Below are 16928 nucleotides of genomic sequence, written 5' to 3' on the forward strand. Positions count from 1 at the left end.
GACATTGCTGCTATAAACATCAGGGTGCAGATGTCCCGACGTTTCACTGCATCTGTATCTTTGGGGTAAATCCCCAGCAGTGCAATTGCTGGGTCATAGGGAAGATCTATTTTTAACTCTTTGAGGAACCTCCACACAGTTTTCCAGAGTGGCTGCATCAGTTTACATTCCCACCAACAGTGCAAGAGGGTTCCCCTTTCTCCACATCCTCTCCAACATTTGTTGTTTCCTGTCTTGTTCATTTTCCCCATTCTCCCTGGTGTGAAGTGGTATCTCATTGTGGTTTTGATTTGTATTTCCCTGATGGCAAGGGATGCGGAGCATTTTCTCATGTGCGTGTTGGCCATGTCTGTGTCTTCCTCTGTGAGATTTCTCTTCATGTCTTTTGCCCATTTCATGATTGGATTGTTTGTGTCTTTGCTGTTGAGTTTAATAAGTTCTTTATAGATCTTGGATACTAGCCCTTTATCTGATACGTCATTGGCAAGTATCTTCTCCCATTCTGTAGGTTGTCTTTTAGTTTTGTTGACTGTTTCTTTTGCTGTGCAGAAGCTTATCTTGATGAAGTCCCAATAGTTCATTTTTGCTTTTGTTTCTCTTGCCTTCATGGATGTATCTTGCAAGAAGTTACTGTGGCCAAGTTCAAAAAGGGTGTTGCCTGTGTTCTCCTCTAGGATTTTGATGGAATCTTGTCTCACATTAAGATCTTTCATCCATTTTGAGTTTATCTTTGTGGATGGTGCAAGAGAGTGGTCTAGTTTCATTCTTCTGCATGTGGATGCCCAATTTTCCCAGCACCATTTATTGAAGAGACTGTCTTTTTTCCAGTGGATAGTCTTTCCTGCTTTGTCAAATATTGGTTGACCATAAAATTGAGGGTCCACTTCTGGATTCTCTATTCTGTTCTATTGATCTATGTGTCTGTTTTTGTGCCAGTACCACACTGTCTTGATGGCCACAGCTTTGCAGTACAACCTGAAATCTGGCATTGTGATGCCCCCAGCTATGGTTTTCTTTTTTAATATTCCCCTGGCTATTCGGGGTCTTTTCTGATTCCACACAAATCTTAAGATAATTTGTTCCAACTCCCTGAAGAAAGTCAATGGTATTTTGATAGGGATTGCTGCTTGAGTTCTACGTACGTGTGCACACCCAAGAAAGGCCACATGAGCGCACTACGGATCAGGAAGAGGCTCTCACTGGAACCTCACCATGCTGGCACTCTGATCCCAGACTTCCAGCCCCCAGAACTGTGAGCACATACATTTCTGTTGTTTCTAAGTCATCCAGTTCGTGGGATTTTATTATAGCAGCCTAAACCAACTAAGCCAGAGATTAAGTATTCTCCAAGGTTACAAGGCTAGAAAGAGGCCAAGCATGAATAAAAACCTTTTTCTATCTATGTCCAGTGTGTTTGCCTTACATGGTATTCTTTTGATGCGTGTGTTCATTTCACTTGTCTTCTCAGATATTTATTGAGAATTTACTATGTGAAGGCCTTATGTTCTCCTCTGCATTCTTGTCCCTCTCTCTGCAGTTATTGTCCTATTTCCTTCACCCTGCTTTTCTACCAACACCATTACAACAGTTCCTCTGTTATAAATTCAGTTCCATGGGAAACCCCTTACCACCACATAGAAAAAGCATTGTGTTATTACGAGCATCTCATGTTTATTGCACAGCCCCTGGTGAGGGGGTTCAGGAGGAAGAAGACATGTGTCTTTTTTCTAATGCAGTTTATACATCCCAAGAGGGGATGAGGGTTTTGAGGCATATGAATAAATTCCATCTCCCCAGCCACCTCAGAGCAGTGTTAAAATGATCATGCCCCTAATATTAGTTCACCTTTAGTGAATATCTTTATTGAGTGTAGACAATACTTTCCATTTGTTTATTTTGATTCTTATGAAAATTTTCAGGGCAGATATGGTTATCTCCAGTGCTATAGATAGCCCACCATCACCCTTGGGTCGTTCTGTGTGCCTTGAGAGCCTCTACTGTATTTTCTAAATCCTGCAGAGACCCGCAGCTTAGAGGCTCTGGCTCTAAGTAAATTGTAAATTGGTTTGATGGGATTGATGGTGGATTGTTCAGATTTGTTCCAGCTTAACTGGAACCAGTCAAAACTTAAAAGGAGCTGGTCAGTTTGGAAGGATTAAGGAATTATACGTGATTTTAAAAAAGTTCTGAGACCAGAAGCCCCTGAATGACACTGTCTGAGAAACAGGAGCCAATGGCCAGTTTCTGTTCATTTTTTAAACTGAGATGAAGACAAACCTTTTTTTACTGGCTTTCAGCTTGATATCCATGTGGCCTCCCCATACTAGCCCCGGCTTCCCCTGCTTATGACCTGGAAGAGCTTCTGAGTTGAGAGGTGATTCTGAGAGGTGCCAAAGGGACTTGGGCATACATCTGGAGATACAGCGTCAGCCCCTTTCTTGACAGATAGTTCTAGCTTTGCCCTGTCCCCTAACATATCCTATAAAGTCCATGTGTGTGTGTGTGTGTGTGTGTGTGTGTGTGTGTGTGTGAGAGAGAGAGAGAGAGAGAGAGAGAGAAAGAGAGAGAGAGAGAGAGTGTGAGATCGTGAACCACCATATACATGTACCTCTGCGGATGTCCTTTCAATCTAGGATAAAATTGCCTTTCTTAGATGGTGAAAATGATATGTGATTACAAAAGGGATGATCTTGAGGCTATTTTTTCCCAGCAGAAATTCTCTTCTGAGCCTTTTCGGCATCTGTCTGCCCCACCAAGCCTCGTGTGTGACCCCAGGGCCTGCTTGTTTGCCTTGTACGGGCCTCTCCGGGTCTCCAGGAACTACTCAGGATCCACGCTCTCCGTCAGCTCTGGAGCAGGGCCAATCTCATGCCTTCCTTTCTGCTGTCTTCATTAATACTGGGCACGCGTCCCAGCATTCCTGAGAAATTGATAGAGACAGAACATCAATTGTAGTTTAGCTCTACAACGGGGAAACTCACGGTGACAGGCCAGGGGAATTTTGTTGCCAGAGAAGTCAATGGGCCCTTTCCTGGAGCAGCCCAGTGTTGAGACACTCTGGGCCTTCATGAAGTCATAGAGTGGGACACAGGACAAGAGCAACAAGCCGCTAATCTGCTAATTGCAGCCTGGCTAAGTGATATTACCTTTGTGCTTGGCTTTCTTGGACTTGATGAATGGCTATGTATGTGGAAGAGAACAAACCAAGGCATCTTCTCGCAGGCTGGGAGAAGGCTGTGGCGTGTGATTTAGAACTTACAAGACCCAGATGGGGGTCAGGCTGGAAGATGTCGCCTCACCCAGAACTCTCCTCTGAGGGATGCCACAGGACTGGGGTCAGAGAGGGTGGCAAGAGCAATGTTGAAACTGAGTTGGCCCACTTGATGGCCTCCAGATTCCTCTGCTGGTTTCCCGCAGTATGGGAAAAATATGTAATATGTAGCTGCTTTTTCCTGTTAAGTCACTGTGGGTCCCTTTCTGGCAGGTGATATCTGAGGGGTATATGAGTGAGCAGAACTCACCAGAGGGGACAGACCCAGGATGGAAGCATGTGTGCCTTCACACAAAGGGCCATGGAGGGAGATGGGTGCCTCTGTCCCCAAATCACCTGCTCCTCCTCTTGTGTTGTCCACCTCCACAAATGATACCATCTGCCAGTTAGTTGTCCACTCAGAGATTTTTTAAAAAGATTTTATTTATTTATTCATCACACACACACACACACACACACACACACACACACACACACACAGAAAGAGAGAGAGAGGCAGAGACACAGGCAGAGGGAGAAGCAGACTCCATGCAGGGAGCCCGATGTGGGACTTGATCCCAGGTCTCCAGGGCCCTGGACTGAAGGCAGTGCTAACTGCTGAGCCACCCGGGCTGCCCCCCCATTCAGAGATCTTAAAGTTGTTTGTGACTCTTTCCCCTTTTCCATGCCTATGTCATGAGATGGCATTTCTGTATCTTTTGTGTGTCTTGATGTTGTGTCCATCTTTTCTTTGCCACTGGGACCTCCCTTGTCCAGGCCATGGTCCTCTATCCTGTGTGGGCCACAGCAGTAGCCACCCACTGGTCCCATCTCTAGTCTTGCTTCCTAATCATCTTCAGCCAGAGTCATCTTCCTCTCAAGTATAGATCTGGCTGTCTCACTTCTCTGCTTAAAGCCTTCTTTGGTTCCTCATTGCCTCTGGATCAAGGTCAGTCTTCTTTGCCTGGCTGGTGAGGTGTGGGCTGGCCCAGCCTCTTTTCCAGATTTCTCTCTCATCGCGGCCTGCACTATCCCAGCCAGTGCAAACCTCCTGTGGTCCCCTGAATGTACCAGCCTCTTTCTTCTTCTAGGCCTTTATGTGCACTTCTCTTCCTCTGCCCCCTTTCCTTTTTCTCTTGGCTAAAAAGCCGAGACCCCTTTTTCTGGTCTCAGCTTCGATGTCACTTCCTTTGGGATATTTTTTCTGACTTCTTCAATCCAAGCCTGTCCTTCTCTGATCCCATAGCAGCCAATATATTCTCACACTGTAGTACTGATCATAGTACATAGGAAATGCCAGCTGATGCAGCAGAAGACATTTTTTTTTTCATGGATGGTATAGAATTTCTCTTGAGGAGGGAATTAGATTTGTTTAGGGAAATATCTGGATGAGCTGGTTGGTTTAGAAGGTAGGACTTTGAGCCCTGGTTTAGCAGGAGACAGGAAACTAAAGAGATTACTGAACTGTTGTATGTAAGAACTAGATAAAAATACATGTGTCAGGGAGAACAGATTGGGAGAAATCAGGTGGGGAGAGGATGGTTGATCAGTGTGGTGAATTGGCTGAAGAATTTTCAAGACCAGAATAACTCATGTACGATCAAAGTTGCAAACACTTTTGAGATATAATCCTTTACTCTTCCCTGGCCCTAAACCTCCAGTAAAATTTAGCCTACACACTAAGGACTTGTGTGGGTGTGTGGTGTAAAGCCTGAAAAGGCTGTGGGTTCATGTCTGGATCTTGTCCATTGTGGAAATAAACAGCCATCACTGAGGAAAAAATAAGAATTCAGAAGAGAAAAGATGTTATAGGTGGATGAACTAACGTAAGGGTGTTAGCTTTCCTAACATATGCAGGAATGTATGGGAATGTCAAAGAAACCACTGGAGTTTCCAAAATGTGGATCAGGGATTTGGGCCAACTTTACTTAGATTTACAAGGGAGGAGACCCCAGCCAACACCTGAGTTCCAATTCTGTGTCTACTTCCTCCCTGGGATAAACCTATGAAGGAGACAGGTGTAGGTGTCCTCTGTTCTCACATTGGACTAAAAATGATGGCTATGGAATGAAGACAGGAAGGAAAATGATGAAAAATAAGAGGTAGGTCTAACTTGCAAGAGCTATTTAAGCTTTTAGAAATACCAAGAACAAAACTGAGGTCTCCAATCAGAGGGTCCAGGCAGGAGGTCAGAGGGGATCCTTATAGGCCCCCTGCCGGCCAGGCTCCCTCTGTATAGGAACTGCAGTTTGATCCTGGTCCAAGCACATCTCATCTGCACACGAAACTGGGTTTAGCAGGCACGGGTGTGCTGGCCCAGGGAGGAGGGCCCAGGGACCAGGCAGGAAGGTCTGGTGGAAGAAGCCCGGCTTGTCAGGTGGGTCTGTGTGAGGCATGTTTCCAGGCTTCCAAGTCAGGACCAGGAGGCTGGAAACCTGCATTCACTCATTTCACGGTCCCTGGCTCTTGAGGTATTATTCACTGTCCCTCTGGGCCTCTGGATGTGGATGTGTGAAAAGAGGAGCCACACTGGATAGGGTGTTAAAAAGAGTAAGGCTTCTGGAGCTTGGGCAAATGGGTGATTCTTTTTGATCCCCGTGGGTCCCACCAGAAAGCTTGGCTGTGGCACCTGCTGGAACCAGGTGGGGGAGCCTGGGATCTGACAACTGCGTACCTTTGAGGCTTCCACTTTTTCTTTTTATATCTGCTGTTCCTGTTTTTTTAATTATTGATATTTTGCTCATTTTTATACCTTCTTTTAAAAAATAGGATTGCCTCCCCAAATATTAGATTTTGTGATTACTTAGCTATTAGACATACAGATAAATTTACTTCTGCCTTTGTGCATGTGGAATTTGTGGGTTTTTTTCTCCTCCTCTCCAGATGCCTTGTGGTGGTCTTTATTAATCACTTTTTACCATGCTGTGGAGGTGATCCCCGCCCCCCCCCTTTTAAAAGCAGGTCTGCCAGTAGAATAACCTGAATGAACTGAAATGTTTCTGCCAAGTGTAATTGCCCTGAGGACAACTTCATAGTTGATAGACTTTAATCAGATCCCTCTTCTCTGTTTCCTGGAAATCTTCCTTCAAAACGTTTCTTAACCCTGATCCCTGGGGGTTTTACCCCCTCATAAAGCCAGTGGGGGAGTAGTTCTTTGGAACGCAGGACAGGGAACAGCTATGTGAAGAGTGTTTCTCTTTCCATCTCCAAGAAAGGTCACAGGAAAACCGTTGCTAAGAATAAGGTTTTTGGAAAGATACTCAGCTTGCGTTAGCCTGTCAGTGAAGGCTGCACCCTCAAGGGAGCGGGAGTGTCAGGTGGCAGCAGGACCAGCAACCTCAGCCTTGGGGGGCCCAGTGCCACTCTTCCCAGTCCCCCCATCAAGGGGCACCCATCTTCTATTTTAGTAATAGATGTGGCACTGGAGAAGACTTCCTGCATCCTATGTTGTTGCCCCTTTCTCCCTTCCTCCAGCCTGTTCTCCTGGTCAGCAGGGCAGTGTTGGCATCACTCCAGCAAATCTGACCTGTTTCTGGATCCTTCTGCATTTCATATGGTTGCTAGCTGCCTCATCTTTGCTCATGCTGTTCTCTTGGCCTCGAATGTCCTTTTCTCCTTCTTCCCCTGGGTAACTGTCCCTCTCCCTTTAAGACTCAGCTCGGTGATCAGCTTTTGGGGAAATCTTCCTTGGCTTCCTAGGTTGATTTAGATGCTGCCTTTGAGCTCCCATCATGCCCTCTACTTGCCTTTGTCCTGGCCTGACTGCATTCTACTGAGATGGAATTTTCAGTTGCATGTCTTCTTTACTGGACCATGTACCCTCGAGTACGGGGGCAGTATCTGATTCACTGCTGAGTCCCAGCACTCAACATAAACCCCAGCAGAGTGGGTACTCAGTAAACATACTTTGTATATGAAAGAGAGAGAGAGAGAGAGAGAGAGAGAGAGAGAGAGACTGATTGTTTTGGGGGCAACTGTAGGAAATGGGGCATAATCTCAGCATCATGCTCTAATTTCCTGCTGGCAGACCCTCTTCATGTCAACTAGGGGGACTGACTCAGAGCTCAGCTGCCCCAGGCCCCTTACACCAAGCCCAAGGCTTAGAGTCCCCATGTCTCCATGTTTATGTGTCCATCTGCACCTGGCTGAAAAGCTCTGCTCCTCATGACCTACTCCTCCCGTATAAGCAGACCCTACATGAGCTTGGCTAATCGCCATACTTTCTGCCAAACATGTCCTCTATTTTTCATCTCCCTTCCCTTTGCTCACACCATCCTTCCTGCCTGGAATACCTATTTCTGCCATGTCTTCTGTGTGGTCTCTTTATCTGCCATTTCCAAGATCTGATCCCAGCCCCTATTTCTAGGAATCCAGCATTTCCATGCCTCCCTGCCACTGCAAATACATCTCTTCCTCCTCTAAATTCCAGTGATCTTGACTCTGACCTTCCACACTGTCCCTTAGCATTCACAATTTGTCATTGACCAATGTTTGTCCTTTTTAGGACCCTGTCTCCTCAGGACAGTGGTAAGTAAATAGCCCAAGACCCACCTGTGTTTTCCTGACTCCTCAGGTCCCGGGAGGTGTTCAGAGATGTTTAGAATCATTCCCTCCTTGGACTGGCAGCCATAGGAGGCTGCTCAGGGGAAGCTGGGTCCAGAGGTGCATAGAGAACAGGGCTGAGGGTTCCCAGAAGTGGAGTAGATGGATGCCCTGGTATGGGGTAATTTTGGAATTTGGAATTTTGGAATCCCCACCTGGAATGCCACCCTTAGTGAATGTATTCTCTCATAGAGTACCTTTCAGACAAAAGAGGAGCGGCCCAGAATGACAGTTCATGCTGTTGCTTTGGGGCTTTTCCACAGCAAGGAGAAGGTCTACTCTTCCGGTGGGTCAACAGGACAGGAGATGCAAGGCAAGAAGTCGTGGAGAGACACATCTGCTGACTTCTCCACTTGTGCAAGAGCTGGTCCAGTGGCAATTGGCTGGCAGAGAAAACTCAGACAGGCCCAGGCCTCCCTCCGCCTCTGCCGATAATACTGCGACCACCCTTTCCAATCTGGAGAGGCCACTGCAAATGAAGTGCTTACTTGAAAAGTCCCCTGGAGCCATCCTTATGGGATCAAGATGCAGAAAATAGTTTAATGAGGACGCCAGCCTGCAGGTGCACCTGTGCTAATTCTGTAGACAAAGACACTAACCTGACAGCTCAGAGAGGAAGAAGCTGTTACTCCTCTTTTGGGAAACATCAGCCCTGCAGGGCAGGCTGAAGCCCCTCCCAGAGGCAGGAGGCAGATGGCAAAGGCATTCATGGGACACTCCCCCCCCCGCCCCCCCCCCGCCTGGCCAGTTGGCTGCCCTCGTGACAGACTCCGCAGCATCTCTGGGACCCAGTGGCTGCTCCTCACCAAGCGGAAGCCATAGGGAGCTGTGCCAGTGGGTGGTGAAGAGACACTGGAGTGGGCAGGACGGGGAGAACAGGATGCAAATTCCCACACAGAGAACTCAGATGGTGGACTGAGAGTTTAGGACAACAGCTTTTAGAGCTTGACTGACCTACAGTAAGGACTACATTTAAAACTGTATTTCACTGCCTCCCATGCGTGATCTCATGAAACAATGCTTGCCCCTACTCTGTGCAGTGCACCCCAAACATCTGATTCTTTCACTTAAAAATGCTGATTTTGACCCCCTTTATTTATTTCATGAGTCCACTAATGAGTTGCTTCCCACTATTTGAAACATGTGGGTCAGGCTCATGGAGACATTCGGATGGAGATTGGAGTGGGCAAGGCTGCGTGCCCAGGAGCCATGGCACAACCTTGACCCCTTATCTGCTCCTCGGACAGACAGTCAGACCCCCTAGTAGGTTTGTTGTAAAAGTTAAATGAGATAATCTGTTAAGGTGCTCAGCACAGAGCTTGGCATATGTAAGTATTTGATAAGCATTAGATGTGATGATGATGGTAGTGGTGGCGATGGTGACTTTGGTCTTCTTAGGATGTGAATGCAGTTCCCTGTGGCTCTAGCCTCATTTCCCACAGCCATCATTGCTGGAGTAAGGCCATCAGGTTCCCTGTGGCTCTAGCCTCCTTTCCCATAGCCATCATTGCTGGAGAAAGGCCATCAGCCACATTTATAACTCTTTGAAAGTTGAAGCTCCTCAAAGCAGTGAGAAGCAAATTGAGAAGGGCCTGGTGAGGAATCAGAGCTTTGCAAGTGGGCCACCCTCAAGGTTGAGACCCAGATTGGGACCGTCTATGATGTATTTTCAGCATGGAAAGATTGTCTTGCATTTCCCATGATAGATACATGGATGGAGACAAGGGACAGTGACATAGAGGAGTGGAAAGGATTTGAATCAGAAGTGATAGAGAAAAGGTCACAGACTTGGAAGAAGCTACCTGGAAAATAGCGGAGGACTGGAACTCCAAGCAGGTGGTAGCCACCAGATTGCTCCTGTTCTGACAGATTCTTTCTTCATGTTTGTGTACCCATTCCTGTGCATTGGGAACCTCAGAGTCTCCCTCCCCACCCTGCAGCTCTGCCTTTAGCTCTGCTGCCCTGTAATGGGAGGGATAAGAGAGCAGGGGAGCTGTGTGCTGCAGAGTCCCTGGCTCTGAGCTGCTGGGGCCAGATGTGGGTAGGCCAATGCCTGAAAGGGGACCTCTCAGGCCCACAGGGAGAGGATGGTCACCTGGCTCAGGGCTGAGCATCCACACCCACTTTAGACACAGCCAAGAGAAGCCTTCTTCGGAGCTCTTTGGCTCACACACTGAGTCCCATGTTGTGGATTTGGCACATTGTGAGGGCAGCCAGCTCCTTCGCCCTTTCTCTTTTCTGTTCCACGTGGCAGAGATGCTTTTTGGCTTCCCTCTCTTCTTTCGAGTGAGCCCGGGATGTTGGTGTGGAATAGTGCCAGCCGAGCCTTGGAGAAGAGGGCAGGGCAGGGAGCAGTCTGGGCCCCTGAATGGACCAGGCCTTGATGGGGTGGTTTGTTCAGGTGGTCAGGTGCTTCAGGTGGCTACAGATACTTGCAGATTGGATCCGGCCCCTTAACCTGTGAGGAGTGAGTCCAGAGGGGCACTGAGCTCAGTCCTGGTGTGAGTGTCTAGCGGTTTGGAGAAGGAGGTCAATGCATGGATCCTGTCCTTGGTTCTCCTGCTCCCTGTGGTGGGCTGCCTGGGCTTTCCTCTGTAATGCCCCATCCCTGGGCGCATCTCGATGACCGCTCCCTCTGGCCTCGGAGACCTGGCGGAGGCAGGGCCGGCCCCCATACAGCTGGCTGGACGGTGCTTCTTGCTGCACTTCTGCAGCCAGGCGGCCTGGTGGGGGCTTGCCAGTGCCACGAATAACATTTTTAATAACAGAATTTTTCTTTTGTTAGGCTTCAGTCTCTCCCTGAGCTTTCCCTCATTTTCTCCCTGAAAATAGCTTCCTAGAACAGCTGCTATGTTTAAGTTGTACCCTCAAGGCTCAAGCACAGCCCTGCCTGTGTACACAGGCACACAGAGTGCGACTGGACGAAATGAAAACAGGTCCTGCTCCTCCCTGTTCTGTCTCTCTGCACACTCCTGCCTTTCCTTACTTGAAAGAGCAAATGAACAGTTTCTATTTCGTAGAGCGTCTCTTCTCTTGCCTTGCCCATGCTGTGCCCAGTGAGCGGAGCAGGAACAGCTTTGTCCTCTGGGGCTCCCGCAGGGGACTGAAGGCCACCGGAGCCCCTGAGATAGTCCTTGTGCTTTGAGAAAGGACCCTGGGGATGGTGCTTCTCTTGCTCACCTGGGGGCTCAGGGGGAACTTGCTGGAAGAGGCCCACTTGGTAAGAGCATCCTTGAGGTGGGGGATGCTCCATGGCAAAAAGAAGTGGGATGTGTTCGGGCCATGCAAGATCTAGCAGGGGGAGTTTGGAGTGCCCCAGAAGGAGAATTTGAGCTATGGCTAAATCCCCACGGAGTCCTTGCCGTGGGGAGCTAAGGGGGCCTCAGGATAGGCTCTTCCTGCCCCACTCAGGAGGAGTGGGTGGCGAGGACCTGGGGCCTGGCGTGAGCTGACCAGGCTCAGCAAGGGCCCAAGCTGTGTTTGCTCCATCCGCTGTGGGTCTGTCGGGGGGTTGGGGTGGGGGCTCTGTCCACTGGAGGGCACTGCAGCACCGCCGTGGGCAGCTTCCACAGCCCCTCTGCCCGAGGCTGCGGTCGCTCTAGAGGGAGACAGAGTTCGGCCAGGCTCTGGCTGCCCTTAGGGTTGTCACCTGTGGGGCTGGAGCATCCGGCAGTGTGCCCCCCCTCCCGTGCTCTCTCTCTGTCTCTCACTCTCACACACACAGAGGCATACCCCACACCCTCATTCACACGGAAACACGGACCCACGTGTTCGCCATCACTCACGTTCATAATGCACAAACTATACATTTATATGTGCACGTTCATAACCACACACGCGGATACAATCCGATCACAGTCATATGGACTCACACCCATTTCACATACACCCCACTCGATGACTCACACACACACACACACACACACACACACACCCCATTGCCAGTTTCAGCCATGTGCCTCACACATGCAGGCGGCTGGAGCAGCTGTTTGTGTGGTGGGGCTGATGTAATGTCAAGAAATTTCGTGTTATATTTAAAATGACACCTGTAAAAATAATCTTCAATTTGTAATTTAAATACTGTAATACTCAATTACGTGGACTGACAGGAAGTGTCCCAGTGGCTTTGGAGAACAACATTCTTGTGCCCCGTCCAATGCACTGGGGATGAGGTGGGGACGAGGTGGGGACCAGCCCAGGCCTCCTTCCTGAGGGGCTCACCAGGTCACCCAGCTGGGTGCCCAGTGGCATCCACAATCCAAGTGACAGCCTGTTGCTGCCAGTGCCCACTGTCCACACATCCATCTGTGTGCGCACCCTCCCCCCGCTGCCCCCAGGCTGCTTCTAGAAGAGTGACTCCTGTAGGTTTACTCAGGTGACCAAAGACAGTTTCCACCCTGCAGAAAAGAGGAGGCTCTTCCAATGGCATGTCCATGGTCCCGACACACAGTCCCACAATCCTGCAACTCTTTCCTTTGCCCCGCTGCCTCAGATCTGAGTGCAGCGTGTGGTTTATAACCCCAAAGCCCAGGGCCCCTGAGCCCCTGAGACCCTCAGCACTGCCGCCTGAAGTCCCCCAGCTGCATGCTCCGCCCCAATGCCCTGGGCCCCTTGGGCACATGGCACACGGCACACACAGCACGGTTTACCAGATGGCGTTTTGCCCCCCAGCGCCCAGCCCTGTGGCTCCCAGCTCTGCATGCAGTCCCATGGCACACAGCTCCACACAGCCTGCGGCCTGGAGCACCAGCACCGCAGCCTTTCCCCCCAGCTAACACACAGCTCACAGCTGGGCTGTACGGCCACAGAACCCAGCACCTTTGGATGTGAGTCAGCCCTTGGCTGCTCTGCAGGTACCTTATGGTGTGCATGGCCCAAACTGAGCAACTCACTTTTCTCTGAGACCTGCTTCTGCTTCTCTTTTTCTCTATCTTTCTGAGTGACTGCTGCCCCTGGCAACGCCTCCTCCAGACAACCTTATCAGAAAACTGGCCATAATTCTTTACTTCTTCAGATCCTTCCTCTTCCATGACTCTCAGGTCTGATGGTTCTCAAACCCTGTCTGTCCCCTTTACCCTGACATAACTCTCCAATCTGATTCTATCCAACTTTCTATGTAGGTCCCAGGCTGGGTAGTTTGCTTCTTTTCACTCCCTCCTTATATCCAATCCATTCATATTTCCATGGAAACTGTAATAGAACAGTGCTGTCCAAGAGAATGTTCTGGCATAATGGAAATGTTCGAGATTTGTACTGACCAGTACAGTAGCCACCAGCCACAGGTGGCTTTTGGGCACTTGATATGTGGTGAGTGCTACTGGGGCACTGCATTTTAAATTTTATTTAATTAATTTAGATAGTCTCTTGTAGCCTGAATCTGACTGTGCCATGCCTCTGCCTCCATGCTCTGAGAGGAAAATTTAAATTCCAGAGAACTACCTATGGCCTTGCCCATATGTTCAGGCTCACAGGACACAGCTTGCCCTTTGCTTTCTGTGCTCCAACTTATTAGACTCCCTGACGTTTCCTGAACCTGAGTGCAGTTCTTTTGCACACTGGACTCACAGTGTTTCCTCTGCCTGGACACCCTCCCTGTTTGTCCTTAGACTCAGTGCTGCCTGTCTAGCCTACCTGGGGCACCTGTCCTGCTCAGGTCCTGGGGCAGGGGACCAAGCCCATCTCTGTGTCCCCACCGCTTCTGCTGTGGCCTGTAGCACCCTGCAGTGTAGTCACCTGGGTCCTTAGCACTCTTCTCCCCTCCTGGAGAAGTCTCCAGAGAGTGAGGTGACCTCCCGGAGCTTAGAGCTATATTCTGCCCATGACTGTGCCCTGGCCTCTGCCCTAGTGTGTCACACACTGTAGATGCTCAGCTAGTGTTGGCTCCATCATTCAATGGGAAGACCGGCTGCCCAGTCACCTGCTGTGACATCTTTAGCAACGCGGTTCTAGGAAGCAATGGAGATGGATGTGAAATTCAGACATTTCTGGATTCCTCTTCCGTATTCTTCTTCCCCTCTCTCCACCCATCCCTACAATCTTACCTAGGAGTGAAGGTGCACCGACCTTGGCCCTTGGTGCCATTCTGGGCTGCAGTTTCAAAGGCTGGCTTCCAGGGCTACTGTGTCACAGTGTACCGCCCCTCCTTCCTGCTTCCATACACCCCCTGTTCTCCCTACCAATACCACTTCCATTAGGCTCACCAAGTAGCCCCAGGGTCAGGGAATATCTGAAGTCCCTCGCTGGCCCACCCAGTAGTATGTGGATGGACTCCTGCTGCCCTTGGCTGGCTGTGCCCTCACTAACATCTCCTGCAGACCAGAAGGCGGAACGAAAAGTAATATATTCCCGGAGGTTGGCAGAGAATGGGGTGGAGGTGGGGTAGACAGGCTGCTGAGCAAGAGTCCCCAGGCTGCCGACTCTGCTCAGCTCTGGAAGTGCAGGGTCTCTTTAGTTGGCTGGGGTTTCCAAGGTTATTTTAGGGTTCTGATGTGGTGAGATTGCCAGCACCCTGCAGCCCTGGGGCGTGGGCTTTGGACTCGGACAGTTGTGTACATGTGTGCACTCAGGACAGTCCTGCATCTGTATGCTGCCTCTGTCACTCTGTGTGAACCCAGTTAAGTTCTGTGACCTTGCTGAGTTACAGCACCCTCTCTGTAAGGCAGAGAGGACATCCTCCTGCCTCCTTTAGTTTCCGTGAATGCCAGAACATGGGCCATAGCTCTGAGCACAGTGCTTGGCTCAGAACAGGGCTTAGTATATGACAGCAGCTCTTAATGTTAGCAGGATGCCTAAAAAGCCATTTCAGAGAATCCAAGCTTATGTGTTTGGTTTTTTATCTGGCCAACCTGAGACTCTGCTCCTTTACTCTTCTAAAGACTCCACATGGCAAAAGTGGGTGAACCCCCTTCCATAGTAAGGATTATAACAACTCCCAGCTACTGAATGCCAACTCTACCACAGATCTTCCTGAAGGCCTCACTGGCACCTTGTGATCTTCTCTGCACACGTTGAGGGAGACATTAACATTCCCATTCTACAGATGCGGGAGCTGGCTCAGAGAAATAAAATCACTTTCCCTGGGCCACACACTTAGCATGTGTTGGAGCCAGAATTTATAGTGTTTTATAAAATACAAATATCCGAAGGCTGTGAAATGGGATGCATGGTGATCATGCTAAGGTGTGTAGCATCTTGGAGTCTACAAAGTACTTTCATATTTTTGTTCACGATGAAGCCCCACATCATGCCTGTGAAGCAGGCAGGGTGAGGATCATCATTCCCATTTCACACATGAGGAATCAAAGCTCAGAAGTAAGAGGTTCTTTCCTGTAAGACTTAACATTTTGGAAGTAACAGGGCACCTCCTGGGTCACTGAACATCAGATTCTGTCCAGGAAAATTAGCAGTGGCTGGAGGTCAACGCTGTCATTGGCTGTGGGTGCTCTGGGGTTCCTTCCCAGCCACCTCCTTGTCCCCTTTCTTTTCATAGCACACTCAGCGGGAGAAATGTTTTTTGGACCTTGTCTTTTGGAATTCTGCATTTTTTCCTTATTCACACCAGACCCGGCATCTCTAGAACTTGGTTTTTCTTGGAAGGGCTGCCTGTGAGAATGGCCTTTTGTTTGCATTTTCCTCTCCCTGGAGGGGTAGGTGGGGGGGGCGGGGGGGGGTTGCTGGGAGCCAGCAGGTCAATGGCTCCCTCCTCATCTCCTGTAGTCTCTGTGGCTCTATACACAAGGTCCGAGGAGAAGAGCTGGTGCCTTCCTTGGGAGGACAGTCAGGAGTACATGGGCTACTTGCTTGGTTTCTTCTCACCTGAGGCAGGTAGTTGGGGCAGGTAGTATAGTTCTGGTGGGATCCTGGAGACCCAAATGTTTATGTACTGTTTTATATCTATCAGAGACCCAGGGTCGTGGGGCAAGGGGAGTCCTGCTTCTGTGTGTATGTGTGTGTGTGCCTGTGAAGTGTGACTGGCAAGGCCTGGAAGCTGCTTTAATCACTAGGAAGCTAGGCATGTGGGAAATATCAAAGGGGTCCTTTTTTCATTTATTCTTTCTTGAGAGAGGGGATGCCTCCTGTTCCTGGCCATATCCCCAGCCCCTAGCCTGAGGTCTGGTACAATAGAAGGCATGTTATAAATAATTATTAAGTGAATCAGTTCTTTTTTAAATTGAGGCATAATTGCGTACTATAAAACATCCAGAACTTTAGTATATAGTTCAATGAGTTTTAAGAAATATCTGTGCCCATGTAGCCAATGCCCCTGTAGTCAGTCCAATGCCCCTGTCAAGATATAAGCATTTTCATCCTCTGAGAAAGTTCCCTAAGCCCCTTTCCTATATGCACTCCTCTCTCATGGAAAAAAAACCATGATTCTGAATATTGCCCTCATAGGTCAATTTTGCCTGGTTTTGGAATTCATAGAAAAATTGGATCAAACAATAGAAACTCTTTTTTTCCTGGCTTCTTTAGCTGAGCAAATGTTTTCGAGGTTTATTCATATTGTTGTGTATATCAACGGACCATTCCTTTTTATCATTACATATTACTCTGTTGCGTGAGCCTACATCAATTTGTTTATCCATTTTCCTTTTGTTGGGCCTTTGGGTTGTTTCCAGTTTGGAGCTTTTCAGAATAATGCTGTCGGGAGTATTCATATGCAAGTCTTTTTGTGGACACATGTTTTCATTTCCTTTGAGTAATGAGACAGGAGTGAAATTGCTGAATCATAAGCTAGGTGTATATTTAACTTCACATGAAATTGCCAGTTTTCCAAAGTAGTTGTACCATTTTATTTTATCTTTTAAAGATTTTATTTATCTATTCATGAGAGACACACAGAGAGAGGCAGAGAGAGAAGCAGGCTCCCTGCAGGAAGCCTGATGCAGAACTCGATCCCAGGACCGGGGGATCATGACCTGAGCTGAAGGCAGAGGCTTAACCAAGGAGCCATCCAGGTGCCCAGTTGTACCATTTTATACCTCCACCAGCAAAAGTGTGAGAGATCCAGTTGCTCTGCATCCTTTCCACCGTTTGGTTTTGAGGTCTTGTTTTGACTGTTCTGGTGGGTGTATGG

General features: G+C 48.8%; 1 protein-coding gene and 1 long non-coding RNA gene across 2 annotated transcripts in view; one reads left to right on the forward strand and one right to left on the reverse strand.

The window, feature by feature from the left end:
• Positions 1-16928, forward strand: part of OSR1 (odd-skipped related transcription factor 1) — a 363752-nt gene that overhangs the window by 15204 nt on the left and 331620 nt on the right.
• Positions 1647-13029, reverse strand: LOC144281182 (uncharacterized). Its single transcript, XR_013349662.1, has 3 exons — positions 12745-13029; positions 7802-8363; positions 1647-2920 (listed from the first exon to the last, which is right to left on the reverse strand). It is a non-coding gene; the product is annotated as an uncharacterized LOC144281182 (long non-coding RNA).

The sequence above is a fragment of the Canis aureus genome, chromosome 12, assembly GCF_053574225.1.
Source record: "Canis aureus isolate CA01 chromosome 12, VMU_Caureus_v.1.0, whole genome shotgun sequence".
Classification (NCBI taxonomy): Eukaryota; Metazoa; Chordata; class Mammalia; order Carnivora; family Canidae; genus Canis; species Canis aureus.